Source organism: Micropterus salmoides, unplaced genomic scaffold (genome assembly GCF_014851395.1).
Source record: "Micropterus salmoides isolate LMB-PRFRI ecotype aquatic unplaced genomic scaffold, ASM1485139v1 Ms_hic_scaffold_7, whole genome shotgun sequence".
Classification (NCBI taxonomy): Eukaryota; Metazoa; Chordata; class Actinopteri; order Centrarchiformes; family Centrarchidae; genus Micropterus; species Micropterus salmoides.
In genome coordinates this window covers 32,201,198-32,218,068 of record NW_024044459.1, presented here as the reverse complement: position 1 = coordinate 32,218,068, position 16,871 = coordinate 32,201,198, and the positions used below count along the sequence as shown (strand labels likewise).

The following is a 16,871-nucleotide window of genomic DNA, read 5'->3' as shown; positions in this document are numbered from 1 at the left end:
ATTAGATAAATTAATGCTAATTGGTAGACAGCAGTCGTCTGATATTGATCACATAGTTTGCATGGATTTTGTCTGAGCATTTGAGCAGCTTATCCATCAGTGTTGTGTGTGTAAACACTAAAGCTGTCATTGAGTGTGCTTGTGTGTGTGTGCATTATAAATTGAGTGAGCATTTTAAGGGGCATCAATATAAAAGATGTAAGGATGTCTGTATGTTGTGTCATCAGCAACAGAGCTCAGTTTGCAATGTGACAAGAACCTATAGGTGGCAGTCATGAGAGCACAGGCTGGCAGTGGGAATACACAGTGAGGGCTGAACTATGATTTTCACTGTGAAAAAATATGTTTTCTCTGTGTGTTCGTGCATGTGCACACAGGTACGGATATTTCTGCTGCCTCCCAAGGTCACTCATTGAAAGAGTGTCCATAATTAAGGCTGTCAGTCTCGACTGTCTCGACCCACACCTCGGATATGAGAGAGTACTCCGCCGACAAGCTCCCATTCATACTGTAGCACCTCCTGCCCACCTTGACAAGCAGGCATGGCCATTCATCATTTCACTGGTTATCCCTGAGCTGCCAGCAAGTGACTTTCATCTTCACTGTGCACAGGAGACGGTTATTCATATTTCTAACCAAATTTCGTTTGCTCTGCAAAGAGTTGATTGCAAGAGAGGAGGGTGGGGTTGGGGAGATCAAGGAGGGAAGAAGAGCATTTTTTTAAAATCCAGCCCTGGGTCAAATAATATTTGCATAAAATTCTAAGTGTTTATTTCTTTCTTCTGGTAGCACCAAATGGAAGGGGTTTGCTGCAGTGGGATTTAAGACATTTTGTTTTTAGTAGCAGAAAACTATACTAAATTTTAAAAAATGTACTAATTGTTTTGGCTACTGCACTTGGGGCCGTGGAAACACAATGTGAAGACAAAACTGACATATTTTCACCTTTTTAGTTAATATGGTGAGCTTGCTACCGAACAGTTTCTTATTTACACACCCACTAGACATAGTCTTGCTGGAAATTATCTGCTGTGTCTGGAAATTACGCTGACGGGAGCACTGAGAGTGAACTAAGGGCTTGTGGCCATATACAGATTTTCTTTATCATATCAGAGATTTTCAACCAGAAGCGCTCAGAGTGGCCACACAAAACGAACTTGAAGGGCTCTGAAAAAAGACACTGGGTGCAACACTTTTTCTCTAGGCAGCCACATGCTGCTCTTCTCATTGTGAACGACTGATAAAAGACACTGGCAGTCAGAAAAATGTGTGGACACAACCACTAACCAGTAAAGCCGTAGGCTGTACAACCAAAACAATGAGCTAAATCTCGCTAAAATACTCAGTAGAAGTGAGAGGAACTACAGAGATGGGTGATAATTCTCTGTGTGTTCATCACTAAAAGTGGCCCCTTTCACATACCAGTAAATATTTGATCCATTGTTAATGTAAACCTCATGTGTTTGTGGCGTTGCTAATGCTAAGAGTAATTTGCAAGTCCTGTTTGAAGCTGGTCTATATAAAAATGGTTATCACATTGTGCAACACTGAGTTTGTAACCTTGGGTGGTGACACAGTTAGCGGCTACATGAACATGGCTGCTCAGTGGAGGATGTACTGTATCAGTGTGAGAGGAGCATGGCTCAGCATGGTCCTGAGTGACTGAAGCTAGGCTGTAGTAACAGCTGGAACACTGCTGCTGCTGGCGCCTGGATGTGGCCTGGATAAAGCACGTGACCCCGTCACAGTGTGAGGCATTAGTGATATGAACAGCAGGGTCCACGGCCGCTGTTACATAACAGCATCTTCATTGGGAAATCTCTGTAAAGATGGCTCCAGGAGACTCAGTGACAGCAGAGTGAAAGTGCATTATCATTGTCAGCATCTGCATCACTTGCTCTGGTTGTTGGACTGTCCTGTGCATGACAAAGCATGCATGTGTCTCTTGTGTGTCCTGAGGGTATTTTCGTGTGAGGGCAGATTTAATGCCAGTGTGTTATTTAAGCCTCTAGACAAGATTTGACACAAATTTTCAGTATATTTGTTTACGTTGTTAAGTGTATCTACTTGCACGTGTCATTACAGCAGTGTCTGAGTGTTGCAGTTTGTAACTTTAGATATGTCCGTGTGTATGCTTACATGCAGGTACATGTTTGTGCCATAGCTTAAATGTAATGTAAGTAGAGGTGTAGTGCCAGCTGTCGTCATGTCAGCAGGTTGACTGACTGCTGTGGTCGGGCTGAGACGGCTGGGGGTGGGGGTGGGTGAGGGACTGGCAGCTGACTTCACTGGAGGTCAGAGGAGAGTAGCCAGTAATCACCTCAGGGATCTGACTGCATTCATAATTGATTGCTCCTGGAGTTGATCAGAGATGTTCACTCAGTCAGATGGACAACACTGATCTGGTTTAAACAGCATGAGATTAGATGAGCCCCTAGAAGTCAGTAGTATCGGTTTGTTGTTAGTGTGATGCTATTTTTATGCTCCAATCTACAGATGTGATAAACTTCTCATTTGTTGCAGTTGACATTTGCATGGCTAGTACAACGTGTTCGCTGATGCATTAACTTGATCGGTGTTACACTATTATGGACAGGTAATTGATTGTCTTTATAGGATTTCAGTGCAGGAGAAGAAGTAGGACTCTTAAGGCAAAGCACCTTTCTTTCACACCAACAGGATTTCAGTTTGCACTAGCCAGGCTCGACTGACAAAACTTGTAAAACCCAAAGTATATAAAACATAATTATTTATGATAATTTTAGAATTTTTTTTATGTCTCTCTCTAAGCTGTCAGTAAGTCTGTGTTTGTTGTACGCTCAGTGAGGTGGAGGGCTGTTTGGATCCGTACTGAAAGGTGGACGATCACCCCAGAGGGCGGGGGTTGGAGATGATTATGTGGATCTTGCCAAAATCCACAGGCAGTGATGATTATTTGTCGGGATTTGCTTTGTAATAAAAAAGCTTATCTCCACAGGTTCAATCTCGGCCTCTGTCTGTCTCTACCTTTCTGCTTACAGGTTATGCTTACTGTGTTAGCAATGTTCACACTGCTCTCATATTTTATTTTTGTTCAGTTTAATGTGGCATCGTTTAATATAACTTGTTAAGTTAAATTTTGCTAAAAAGCCAAGATACAGAGTAATGTGAACACTGTTTAATTTCATCTGTTCAGCTTACAGTTGACAACAGTAGGAAACAAGAGCGGGATCCTCTGATGTCTGAGGTGGCTGTTGAACACCATGTCCAATGTTCATGTCCTTTATCGAGACACACTCTACTCTGTGTATTGTCCACCATGTTGGAGGTTAATTGCACACTCTTTGATAACATATTATTGGCAGGCAGTGCTACAGACACACTGTGCCAGTCAGTACAAGGCACACTTTCTGTTTCTACAGCACTTTTGATGTTGAGGATGATTAATGTAATGCTAGTGTGCTCCAGAGTTAATGCTTTGTGTTTATGTGGGGATGTAATTGATTCTAATGTTCCGATCAAGTGGAATTTCACAGATTACTGTGCAGTGGGTGCTGCAGCACAGTGACTCCCTTTTTTTGCAGTAAGTCATCTTTGTTAACTGTATGATAGGGCACGCTACATTGTTCTATGTTATAGGTCTCTGTGGAGTTTGTAAGCCTGCTGTCCAATCCACTGCCTCCATGCTGGCCCATCAATGAATAGGGGCACAGGTTAATTGCATAAAAAAGCTGTAATAAGGTGGATTGAATTAGCTTTGCCCTGACTAAAATGATTTAAAGAGAGCGTCATGACATAGAGACTCCCAAACTGGCTCATTATATCCACTTAGCCATATATATCATAATATACTGTATTATCTTTGAGATGCTGACAGTCCAGGACTACAGCCCAACATGAATTTGTGCAAATGCCTGTATGCTGGAATAACAAACAGTGTCTAATTCTGCTTAATTAGACATGCCTGCATGGAACATTTGTCCTAATATAGATGAAAACAGAAAGCTTACCGTCGGCCCTGACAATTATCACAAATAATGAGCTCTGAAATGTCAAGCAGATACTGTGTGCGTGTCTGAGCTGGCCTGTCAAGTACACAGAGATGAAATGTTTGTGAATGTTTCTTCTCATAATTAACTGTAAGCGAAATCATTAGTCAAATAATTGATTTAGTTATTCAACAGAAAATAAAAAGGCAACTATTTTGAAAATCAGTTAAATGTAATTTTTCATTGACGTGAACATTACCTAGATGCTTTTCACTGATTTGTATTATTGTAAATGTAATAGTTTTTCATTTTAAACTGTTGGTCAGACAAAATAAGCAATTTGAAGACATCACAGTAGGCTTCAGAAAATTGTGGTGGGCATTACTCACAAATTTCTGACAATTAAGAGCATGAAGGTTGAGGTGGATGTGAAGGACTACATGGCTTTAGGAGCCGTGCTTTGTGGCAGGGGTATGGGGCAGGACAGAGACAGCCTATGTCCAGATGTCTGTTTGCGTTAGGGAGGTTACGGCAATGCCTCCCGCCATTAGAAACAAACACTAATTGTCCATTGGCCCCAGGTTGGCGATGTGCAGCTGGGGACATGTGGCTAAAAATAGCACTGCTTGTTCCCATGAGTGGCGGTCACACAGCACCATAGCATTAGTATTCAGCACTAAAGCGTGGCATGGACAAAAAAGGTCATCTTCTGGCCATAGCCACAAATGTCAGGGTGGGGTACAAAGCGACACCAACACAGGGTGGGTGAACTGTAAGCGGCACCTCAGGCCTCGCCCACATTTGGACCAACCTAGTGAACCATCATCCTCTGTCTGAACACTTGCAGGAGACATGTGAACAGCAAAGTGTGTATCATGGCATCCTGTGTTTTTGTTTGTAGCCCCAGCAGCATCCATGCTTGTTCCATGAGGTCTTTACCTCCATGCAGCGATGGCCTTCCATGCTTGAGTCGAGTTACAGCTCTCCCTCTGACACAAAAGCAGCATCTGGTTCCACCTGACTGGAGCCATGAATAATTTAATAGGGGGCATTATTATTTCCAGCCAGCTCCACTAGCTTGGCAATAACAAGCAGTTTAGGTAGAGCTATCAGCGTTGCTGGCTAAGTGGTTGAACATGGAGAGAGGATGTTATTTTACCTTGTTGGCATCTTATACTTGTGTGGGTTTGTAAGTATCTGGTTGAATGAGTGCTTAAGTGTTATTTTTCATTGATACACTAGGTCAACATGTTTCTTGGTTGTTTGCAGATTTTGGGATGTTAGTAAACAGAGCTGTGTGAAGCATCTGACTACTATACCCATCAGTTGATGTCTTGTTTCATGCACAGATTAACAAGCCTGTCAGGACGTTTTATCTGATTTTACAGATATTTTTATTTTTATCGTGTGAGTGTGATTTTTTACTTAATTTCACACCAGTGACTTTATTCTCCAATCAAAGTTTATTGAAGTGCTGTGTTCAACATTTGCTCAAAGCAGCAGGTGGGCAGGTAGTCCAGTAGACACTTTATTCCTTGTATTGTCAAACTAAACCTGTGAAGATCGGTGAAGGGAGGACATACTGTTTGCACTGCAGGAGTGTAGCTTTTAGCTGTTTTCCCACTCAGACCACCTGCTGGCTGTGAGCGGCCACTCAGTTACACTTAGAAAGGGAGTGTGCTAGCAGATTTCATCACCAGCAGCAGTGGTGAAGGGTTATTTGGAATAAGTTAGCCGAAAACTGCACAATCAAAATCTACAACTGCCATAGTTATAGTGATATATACATAGTATAACTTTTTTGTTACACTGTGAAAATATATTAACTATTTTAATACTAATACTACTATTTAAATTTGACTGAAATGCTTTAATTGACTTGCCGCTTTTCTGCTATTTTGTCCCCCCCCCCCCCACAGCTGAGAAATGATGTTTTGCCCCTCCAGCACCCAGGTGTGCAGCGTTTGGACAGTTTTCATCTTCTAGAGGACAACGGCGCACCTCTGAGACTCAGCCCCAACACCCTGAGCCAAGAAAGGGTAAAGCAGAAGTTACTGGTGAGTTGTCTTTGTGAAAGAGAGATGAAGGCTTGTTGATGCTGGACTAGTCATGGACCATTAGGAGCAGTTGAAGGCTTGTGGGGGCATTTGCTTTCAGCAGTTGTCTGGCTTTTAATGTTTCCTCTCCCTGCTTTGGACTGTGAATTTATGAACCATGAGATATTTCTCCTCCAGTTGTTGGTTTAATTTTGAAATGGGCTGTGCTTGCTTCTGTTTGTGTTCATGTGGAACCATCATTGGGATTAATTGAGGTCAAAGTGACTGTGTCAGGGAAAGTGAGGAGACAGTGCCTCTTAACTAAGGCCTGTGCATTCACCTCATCCCTGTTTCAGGAGGTGGCCAAGTCTACATGTTGAAAAAAAAAAAAAAAGTTTTAATACTTTTAGCATTTCTGTATTATTTTTACACGGGACATATTCTTTAATAAATCTGAATGTAATCAAGTGATCACAAACAAACTTGAGGAGGGAGGTCGGTGGTGGCCCACAGTGGTTCGATCGGACCCCGCTGCTCAGCTGAAGTAGTACCAGTGAATTATCAGTTATCCTAAGTTGGTAAGTTATTGTTTTTCAGAAGAAATATGGATGCAATTAAAAAAGAATCAAACAAAACGTTATTTTGGATAGTTGTTTTCTGCTATATGTTAACAGAGTGTATATTGGTGCTACTATAAAGCACTGTAGAAAGCTTTCTACTGGGGGTCAAATGATAAATTTTCTCAGTCAAATGACTTCAAATACATATCCCCAAAACGTGGCAGATTGTTTTTTTTACAGTCTGGTTCCAGTACTCCTCACCTCGGGGCAAAAATGCAGTGTCGAGACCCAGTAGCCAGGTTGTTGAAGATGCCGTGGACAGTAAACAGCAGGTTTCCAGAGTGTAGCTGGCTTTGTCGTCCTCAGGCTTCCTCTAGGCTGATATCTCACAGCGGAGGCTGCTTGTAATTCCCCCGGCTTCCCCTGACGTCTGTGGTTCAATATGAATGAGCTGCATCGATTGGACCTCAGTGTGGTGCTTGTGCAAAGGAGATGAGGTGTGTGTGTGTGTGTGCACGCGTGTGTGTGTGGTGATGGTGGGGCTGCTGGCTTTCTGTCCTGTGTCTCCTCAGCACCAGATTGTTGTCTTCACAGAGGGCAACGTCATGGGTAACATCTTTTGGCTGAAGCATAAACAGAAGCTTTGTTTTTAGCATCTTCTTGCGTGTTAATGAACAGTTAATGTAACTGATATTTCCTAGTGATCTGAGGCTGTTTGTATCATCTTTCTCATTTTATGTTCCCTGGTTTTGGTTTGGATACGTTGGATTTGTTAGACAGGATATTCTCACACGCCTTTCACAACCCTCAAACTTTCTTGTCTCACACACTGAGAGCGTGGCCTTGTTGTGTTAAAGTCCGCCAGCTGTAGTCTATAGGGGTGCGAGGTTTGCACTACTGACTGCGATTGTTTGCATAATGAGGGTGGTGTGAACTTTATTTTTAAACTCTGCCCGCTTGTGACAGGGCTACTCGATAATTAGCTTGTCAACATTTCTTAAGGGATCGCCTGCCATTTCAGTCATGTGCAGCAGTATTTTCAAAGGAACCAAATGTGAATAACATTTAACAATAATAATATTTTTTTTAAAGTGGAATATGAATAAATGTGTCTGTCAAATTCCCAAACATCCTACAACAATTCTGTGTAAAGGATACAACATCCTTGGACAATCTGGTCACATAAAGCTCTTCCCTCGTACCTGTGGTTTGTGCTGGGAGACGACGGCTTTTGAAGTCAACGTGCATCCGATCGTGTCATTAAGATGGTGGCTTGCACCGCTGAGTCAACAGAGAAATGGACTGGGAGGAACAGGGGTATTGCTAAGGGTGTGTGTGGGTGGGTTGGAGGTGGTGTTGTTAGTTTCCTCAAGTGGAAAAACAGCTGATTATGGATCTTGAAAGATTAGCGTGGCATCAGTAATTACCAGTACTGACTGGTCCTAAGACCTGAGTGAAGTGGTAATGAAAAACTGATGGAGCATGAGGCACTTCCTCAGTAAGCTACATTAGCCTGAAGCTCTGTTATTTTATGATGGCAATCAACAAACCGCAGACTCACCTTTGTAAAGGTATCTTCCTCGAGTACACAGCTGTCTGCAACCGTTGCATCTTTCCATCTTATGCAGTGTGTGTTTTCCTGTGAGCAATCTTGATAAAAATGATGTTTTTTAAACCTAGAGATCCCCCCCCCCCCCTTTTCTTTTTTTACCTTTAGTTGCTGCTTGTTCTCTTTTAGGTATGCAGGTTTGTGCTGAAGAGGGAATTTTACACATACTGAGTTATAGTTGTTATTCTGCAAAAGTTGACATTTGCATACCTTTTTTCTGTGTTATGGGACTTTTTAGTGTGACTGCAGGAGTTTTTGAGATCAAGGAAACTGGCAGAAAGAACAAGTAGTTATTTCCAGTCACTTTCCTGCCTATAAATTATGCATTCACAGTTTTGGAAAATGCAGTCAAGAGGAATGTAAATAATCACATTTAGGTATAACATGCAGTGCTCCATGTTGTATTTTGAGCATTAACCTGCTCAGACTGCACTGATTGATCTGTTGTCAAATCAGAGCATCCAAACCAATAGAATAGACAAACAACTAGCTTGTTTTGTACACTTGGTAGAGGGTGAGATGTAAGATTTTTTGCAGCTGTTCGCGAGAATGCGAGTAAAGTAAAAAGCAAGAAAACATAAGCACAGCACAGGTTCACCTCCATAGCCGTTGCCCTCCAAAACCCTCTCTTTCTGAAAAGAGCGGCCACTGTGGCTAAAAGTGACGGTTATCTAATATCTAATAATGGTGAAAAAGTAGAACACGCAGGAAAGAGTTATTACGGGAGCAAAATTACTCTTCCGTTAATACAGCAATATCTACCTAAAGTTTGCTAACATTAGCTAGCATTAGGCGATATTCAGACCAAGGCTACGTCCGAAAAGTCTTTTTCGCTTAGGAAGGTTCCTCACTGAGTGAAGTGAACCGGTATTTCAGTGGCAGCCATTATAAGAGCTGTTCGAATTCTATAAAAGCTGAGGAAAGGTGCCTCAATGCTTCCTTTCATATCTCCTTTAGCATAGGGTACACCAGACCATCCTTTACCAAAGGAAAGGAGAGAATGCCGTCCCACAATTCCTTGCGGCGGCAACATTGAAAGCGGCGCACGTTCTCAAAGTCAAATGATAAAATCCATCAACCACGTTTAGCAAGATCCTTGCAATACAGACGCACATTATGATACTTTAATAAGACTCACAATTACCTTCTTTCTTTTGTTTTTATTTTTTATTTTTGGCTTTTTTGTAATCTAATACTGTTTTAACACCGTTTCGGGTTGTAAAAATAAGCCATTAAGTGTTTTCTACAATAAAAAAATTTGAAATCGTATTTGATGACAGAGCGCTGCACAGCGCATATATTCTCACAGAATTCTCCTCTCGCTCCGTCGCTCCCTCTCTCTCTCTATCTCTCAGCACGGTTGCGTTGTCATTCTGTGGGAAAAACTGTATTTACATACAATTGGGATTCATGTTGATACCCGTATGGGTGGGCAGGAGGATGAGTGTAAGCAAGCATTCTCAACTTGACAACCCTGTCCATTATTTAGTGACTAGTAGGCTACCTTATCTGCCTTTTTGCTATCTTGGTTATTAAGTAATATATTCCACCGTGTTTTCCACCTTTAGATGGCCTGCATTACAACAACATGTGGCGCAGTGTCGAAGATGCGCTTTTTCTAGTCCATCTTCAGAGCATTGTAGTTTCATCACGGCAGGTCACGGCAGTAAAATCCGGCGTCACATAATTACGTTGCTTAGAAAAGAGCAGTCGGATTCTCTTAGACCCGCCGTCCTCTTTTCCTAAGTCCTTACGGATTCACCTTCACATCTTTCCTTGACCTCATGACGTTTTCCATCGAGGTCAAGGAAAGGTGGTTAGGAAAGGACATTTTTTTGACTTTTCGACCACAGCCCTCATCAGGCGTTGCGTCTCTCTCTCTCTCTCTCTCTCTCTCTCTCTCTCTCTCTCTCTCTCTCTCTCAGACAAATGAACACAAACAAAAGGAAGCTTCTTGGCATCACTATTTGTCAACAAAAACTGTAAGGCATCAAAGCTGGGTACACAAAATAAATGAGCACACATCTGGGAGAATATTGTAGTTGGTCCATGAACTCCACCTGGTAAGCGCCTGGTTTCAGTGATATTTCTGTGGAGCTCTGTGGCCATTGCAGCATTACACAAGGTTGCGTTTCTTCGGGTTGTGTTTCTCAAAAGTGGTTTCTGTTTGCCGCCGCAGGTTGCAGCATTTTTTTTGACATCCACAGTGGTCCCCACTGCCGAGGCGAAACGACTACGCCCAGGACCTGCGATTTCACTGCAGCGCCTGATCTCGTTTGAATTCAGCCTTAGCCGGTATAAGCTACTGGTCATACCAGGCCAAGCAAGGTCGTGTAATTGATTGAGCAAAAGTGTTTTTTTTGCCCATGAATTCAACTTTTCATTTTGCAAGAGCAGTTATTACTCATTTCTCTTGCAGGAGCGACCATAGAGGCAGGATGTTTCTCTGCCTGAAAAGTCTGTCCTCGTCCATGTTTTCCACGTGCTCTGCTGCTGGGGTAAACGTGTGAGGTAAATTGGCAGGCTTGCAGGGTGTCAAAAAATAAAACAGGCGCATCTCTCACTGGTCAAAAGACTGGTCAAAGCAAGGTTTGAGCATTTGATGCTGCATTGCAGATGTGTAATTTAAAGTGGAGAAGATTTTCTGATTTACTGCCCAATGCAGTAATGTCTGATGTTTTGGTTTTCTATCTTTTAGACTATTTCTGTCTCCATATCTGTCGGCTTTCTTCCTGTGATCTGATTGGACCACCTGCATATTGAAAAGCTGAGGATGTGACCCATTACCCATCTGTCTCTGAAAGTGTCTCATTCAGACATCTGCAACTGAGATGGCGAGGGGAAAGACTTATGAAGGATGTGAATAGTTTCTCCTTGGTTAACTCCTGCCCTCATAACTATTCAACAGGCCTACAGTTATGCCTACGGGTTTTCTTGGGCTGCGCTCAGTTTGATGGTCAAGTGAATCATCATGCCAAGGCACATTAGTGTGCTGATCCTAAATATGCATCAGGCAGATTGGAAAAATCACACAGTATGGATATCATAGACTGTGGGTAGCCATTATGTTCTTGTAAACAAACATAACTTAAACTATTCCTTGGTGTCAAAGTAATGTATCATGTACTCTCTCCACCATCAATGCCAGATTGATCATTTATTCATATTTGTTTGTGTATATATAAAACATAAATATCACACAGAAAGGGCTAGCAATCGATCCTCTTCTTGCTATGAGACGACAGTGCTAATCTCTGAGCCACCGTGCTGCACCAGATTTAATGACACCTAAATCTTGAAAATATGGTGAATACGTCACCATGAATAGCTGACGCTGCCCAAACACTGTGTTCCTGTTTTTCTTGTGCCACATAAGGCTGATTACTTCCCCCCTGATGCATCTTTATTACTTCATTAGTGTAACCTCACAGCTCTCACACAAACACACACAGGTTGAAATAACTGTATGGTGGGACAGATTGTTACATGACAAACAGGTGCAGGTTTGTGGGTTTGTAATTTATTTATTGGAAGTGATCATTGTATTTTTGTGTGTGTGCGTGTGTGTTTGTGCATGTTTTGACGTGGGAGGCCCCTGTGCTGGGGGCCAACCACATGTTTACATCACTTGTAATGAAATTAGAGCTGCGTGGCACCCACACTACAGGCCTCCACTGATCCTCTAATTCAATTACCCCCCTTATTAACGCTCAGATGCTGCTGGCTGACCCAGGACTGCACACTGCTTTAGCTACACAGCATTCACTCAGCAGCGGTTTCCTGCTCCTCCAATGGACTGACTAGTTATCGGACGTTGTTGACTGTAGTAGCAGCCCCCAGTCTCTGCTACACTGATGGCAGTGATAAATAAAGCTAAAGAGGGAATAGTAATAGGGAAGGCAGTTTATAATATCAACTAATTTTGTGATTGTTGGTCAAAAAGAAGGAACTACGACACCAACACGTACATTAAAAGCTAAACATTGTTGTGTAGATTTTAAGTTTAAATAGAGTTTCAATATTCAGACATTCAGGGAAGTCCTTTAATAAGGTTTTACCAATCTTCACCAGATTTGTTGGGCAGTGCAGGATAAAGCTTCACTAATGTTGCACAGGTGTTAATTTTACCTCATTATCCAGGCATGAAAATGATGAGCTAAAGCTCTAGGCTCCATATATATGTAAGGAATATAAGTGGCAGTAGAAAATCATTTAACACAAAAAGAAAATTCTGTATCAATCAATCAAAATGTATTTATAGAGCACTTTAAACATCCAAAGTGGACACAAAGTGCTGAACAGAAAAACAATAAATAAATGAATACATAAAAGACTCTAAATACAAAGCTCACACGACGCATAAAATACAAGTAAAAATAATAGCAACCATACAATAAAACAATAAAATCAATACGATCAAAACAAGAAATCTCAATTTCAGTTATCAAAGGCCAAGGAAAAGAGGTGGGCTTTAAGAAGAGACTTAAAAACTGACAGTGAAGATGTGCAGACGTAGATCGTTCCAAACGTAGGCCGTTTCCTTCATCCTGCAAGGATATTTAATAGAAAAAGATTTGAAAATTTGCTGTAAACGGTGAATGTTTTTAGTCTTTATTTAATTTAGATATGACTGAAACATTACTGAGATTGATGCATTTAAATTTAATAATAAAATAATCACTAATTATTATCACTATGACTAATGAGTTAACAGAGAAAAAAACGTGTTAATATTCATAAGCAGTAAACATGTTTCTTAGTCGTGTCTTATTTCCTGACTGAGATACAAGCCTCGAATGTTAATTGGAAGACTGTGTTGATATTGGAACAAGGCCCATTGCCTCTCTGCTGTAACAGGTCTGCAAGGAGCTGGTGGGATGTATGGCATGATTTAACACACAGAGTGTCTGGTGCCAGCACACACACAGACAAGGCCAAACCCATGCACACACACACAGACATACATACACAGCACAGTATGTAGTCAGTCCTTTACCTTACCAGATAACGGTACACTTATGATGCTGAGATAACATTTATCCAAAGCCTTATCAAAGATACCAGAGAGAGAGAGGGTCCTTTCCAGTCTCGTCCTGCATCTACAGTCTGGTTTAGCACCATACTTTTCTCTCTCATTCAGAAAAAAACATGCTCATTTGACATAAGAACATGCTGGTGCGGGAATGTAAATTAAATATAATGTAATGTAAAAATAGATGTTGTCTTAATAGTATTTTATTATGCTGAATTAAAAATAGCAGTAGAAACATTGCCTCATATCACAGATTAAAATGCTAGGGGAAGTGTCTGAAGTTAAGCTTGTTAATGGGTTTATCACAGGTTTGCAGAATCCCCTGACTTTTGACCCGCTTGAGTGCATGCATGATACAATGAGGCTAAATCATCTCATGCCCATATTCAGGATTTCAAAGCTAAATCTCTGCCAAGTTTCTCAATCTGTAGCCACTGCATTGAGCTTATTAAAATTTCAATCTGCTACAGGCTCTCTTTCTCGCCTCGCAGGATGAATGTGCCCTTTTAATAATGTAACCGGTTTTAACAAGATCGTAAAATGTTCATCTAACTTTCATAAGCCCTGTTAGCAAAGTGACAAATTCATGTGATGGCAGGAATCACTTTGGCAGTCCCTCAGTTTTAGAAATGAGAACCCTTTTTTTTTTTTTTTTTTCGGTGCAGCTCCATGGAGGCCGGAGACTGGTGAGACTAAGTTTACAGCTGCCTGCAGGGAAGGCTGAGCTTGTTGCTGTGTCACCCCGATGGCTCAGAAATAGACGTTAGTCATGATGGAGGAGATTTAGATTGGCCTTCTGGTAACTGATAGTGTCCCGCTGAACACTCCCCTTCTCCTCTGCCTCATCTATAATGTACATGAGTTACAGAGGGCTAAACCCTGAAAATACAGCCCTTTCAGATGCCGCTAGAGCATCTGCCTTGTAATGGCTTTTTAAATCCATTTATGGCTGATGAGCTCTCTCTGTTTTTACACTTTAATACAGTATGTAGTTCAGTGACATTAGTTGAACTGGGGCAGGGGTAGGATGGCGTGAATGAAAAAGCTCATGGCTGATTGAGTTTGGTGTGTCAGTGTGCTTCATCCTCTCAGGCGTTGTTGGAGTAATGTGACCTTCATAGGGAGATTGAAATATGTAGCGGCCATGCATTGATTTTTGGACTGGCCATTGGTATTTATGGACTCAACCAGTACATAAATATTGATACTCTCTCTCCTAAAGAAAGATCCGACTTTATGTATCTGCGTGTGTTTGTGCACTCGTGCGGCAATTGAGATATAGAAGAAGTGATTACCTGATAAAAATGAACAATTGATAGCTCATGTGTTTTGGAAACCTAAATCTGCTTGTGACCCAGCAGCAGCTTAATAAGGTCATTCCCATTATGTGGTGGCTAATTACAATGCTTGTCATTGAAGTCCCCAAGCTGCACTGTCAAGTAAAAGAGCAGTTTAAAGGGACAGTTCACACCTAAACACAATCAATCAAAACTAGAGCTGTTTATTCATTAATTTCTTTGTTTTGCATTTTAGCCAAACTAGCTAGCAGTGACTAACTTGTGACTCTGTAACATTGACCTGCTAGCGCAAACCTTAGGGGGAAATACAAACCTTTGTTGTTGTTTTTTTTGTTATCCTACAGAGATTTGCATCTTGAAAGGTATCTTCATGATCTCGCAGTGTTCACTCTCTGCCCAGGATGAGAACATCTTTGCCAGGGGCAAAACAAATGTTTAAAACCAGTATTTCCACAGACTGTGACCAGCTTTTCAGCAACAGCACTACAAACACGGCCCACTGTCCTCTTTTTCACTGTATGAACATTTATTAGACAGTCGACAGTGACAGCAAAAACTAACTTGGGAAGAGAGCGAGTGTAGAGGTAAGATGTATAGCAAAACTCCCCAGCCAGAATCAAACTGTTGATGGTGTGGTTACATGGTATGTGCCTTCATCACTAGGCCACCATAATATATGATGTGGTTTTACATTTGTAGCACATTTTGTGCAAATGTTGCACATATGGTGAACGTTTTACCCGGTTTATTTTCAAAGCTGTGTAATTGTAAATCATCAGGAGAGTGGTGATTGTGCTCAGTCTAGTGCCCCTTAATTAGACTGGTGCCTGGGTGGAATTAAAGGCCAATGGTCGCTGCCAGCGTTTCTCATACAGACAGAGAAGCTGACTGATAAACTGGCCACTCAGTGTCAGAAGTGTTGTCATGAGCTGTGTCTGTGTCTGGAGTGTTGTTACTATAACCCTCTCTTGCTTCCTCGAATTGGCGTTTTGTACAGCAGTTATGTGTCTTTTCTGAGCTTGTTGGTTGTATAGACTACGGCCTCTCCCTGCATTGGGGTTTGGTTCTTAGTAGGTAGTTTGAAATGAGTGTGAGGGGCAAGTGGTCCTGACACACCGACTTGGGATGACTCACACTGCTGACATGACTTTTTGTACAATGAGTTCACCAGAAAAAGATTGTTTTCTGGGTCATTTGCTTAGATTGCATCTCTCTCCCTCTTCTTTTCGCTCTATTTCTCTGTTGTTGTTTTTTTCTTCTTCCAGTTGATGTCTTGAGGTATCACACTGCTTTCCAGTGAAACGAGAGCAAGCTCGGGAAAGTCATGTGAATGTGCCGATTAGAGCAAATTCACAGTGATTAAACATCCACTGTGTGTATTTTATTAGCAATCAAAAAATATTGCATTTGGGAGCTGCATTTTAATACACTCTGTCTGACAGAGGCCTTACAGAACAAGATATGACATTGTACAAAAACAAGCTTCTTTTATTTTTTTTTTTTTACCACTGCTGAATAAACAGGTTGTCCTTTAGGACATGTAGTCAGCTTTGAGTTAATATTAATTTACTGTGTCAAACACACTGCTTATCACCTATATTCAGAGTCTGTGATGGTGTATTATTGGGCAACTGGAGCTATTGCAGCCTGCAGTAATTTAATCTACAGGCTTGAATAGCAGCATGGACTTCAACTGAAGTTCAGGATCAGGTTGCAGACTTATGCTGCGGTTTCAGAATTCTGTGAAGAGAGGCTCGTCTACCTGGCCATCCCTTCCACACTCCGGACAGACTTGTGGAGACCAAACTCTACCATTTGTTACCTGCTGCTTTTCTGGATATGAGGGAACTAGTCTTTAAGGCTTGCACCGTCTCTGTGTGGGAGAAGGTAAGGCCGGGCCAGTGAGGGCGCTTTGGAAAAAGCTACTTTTGTGCAGTGTGGGTGAGAAAATTCAAGCGGTCAGGGGAAGGTTCAGGCAAGTGGATTGAATTGTGTGTGTTTGATGTTTTCACAAGTAGCCAGTCTTTGTCTTCTGACCTGTTTTTTTTTTTTTAGAGCAATTACTCTTTTATTATAGCCTCACAAAAAGGAATTGTTGGAATCCTACTGCTTTACAGTTAAAAAGACCTTTTTGTATAAAAATCACAATTCCTTTTAGAATGTGAGTATTTATTCAATTTTATGTTTACTGTGGAAAATGTTGACTTAAACAAGTAATTTAGTCTCTTTATTCTTTGAGATATTCTGCCAGTGGTGTGAGATCATGTTGCTCCTCCTCTTTCCAGTGCGGTCCCTCAGGAATTTTCTTAACGTCACAGGAAATTTCTAGAAAGACGCATCATTCTTTTACTACAAAACATGGCACAAA

The 16,871-nt window shown here is 41.5% G+C and overlaps 1 protein-coding gene across 2 annotated transcripts in view; it reads left to right on the top strand.

Moving 5' to 3' along the window:
- Positions 1-5,891: 5,891 nt before the first annotated feature.
- rimbp2 (RIMS binding protein 2) overlaps positions 5,892-16,871 on the top strand; it is a 70,463-nt gene continuing 59,483 nt past the window's right edge. For both annotated transcript variants that reach the window (XM_038703745.1, XM_038703746.1), the window contains exon 1: positions 5,892-6,025. The gene's annotated coding sequence lies outside the window, so the exon portion shown is untranslated. The remainder of the gene's footprint in view (positions 6,026-16,871) is intronic.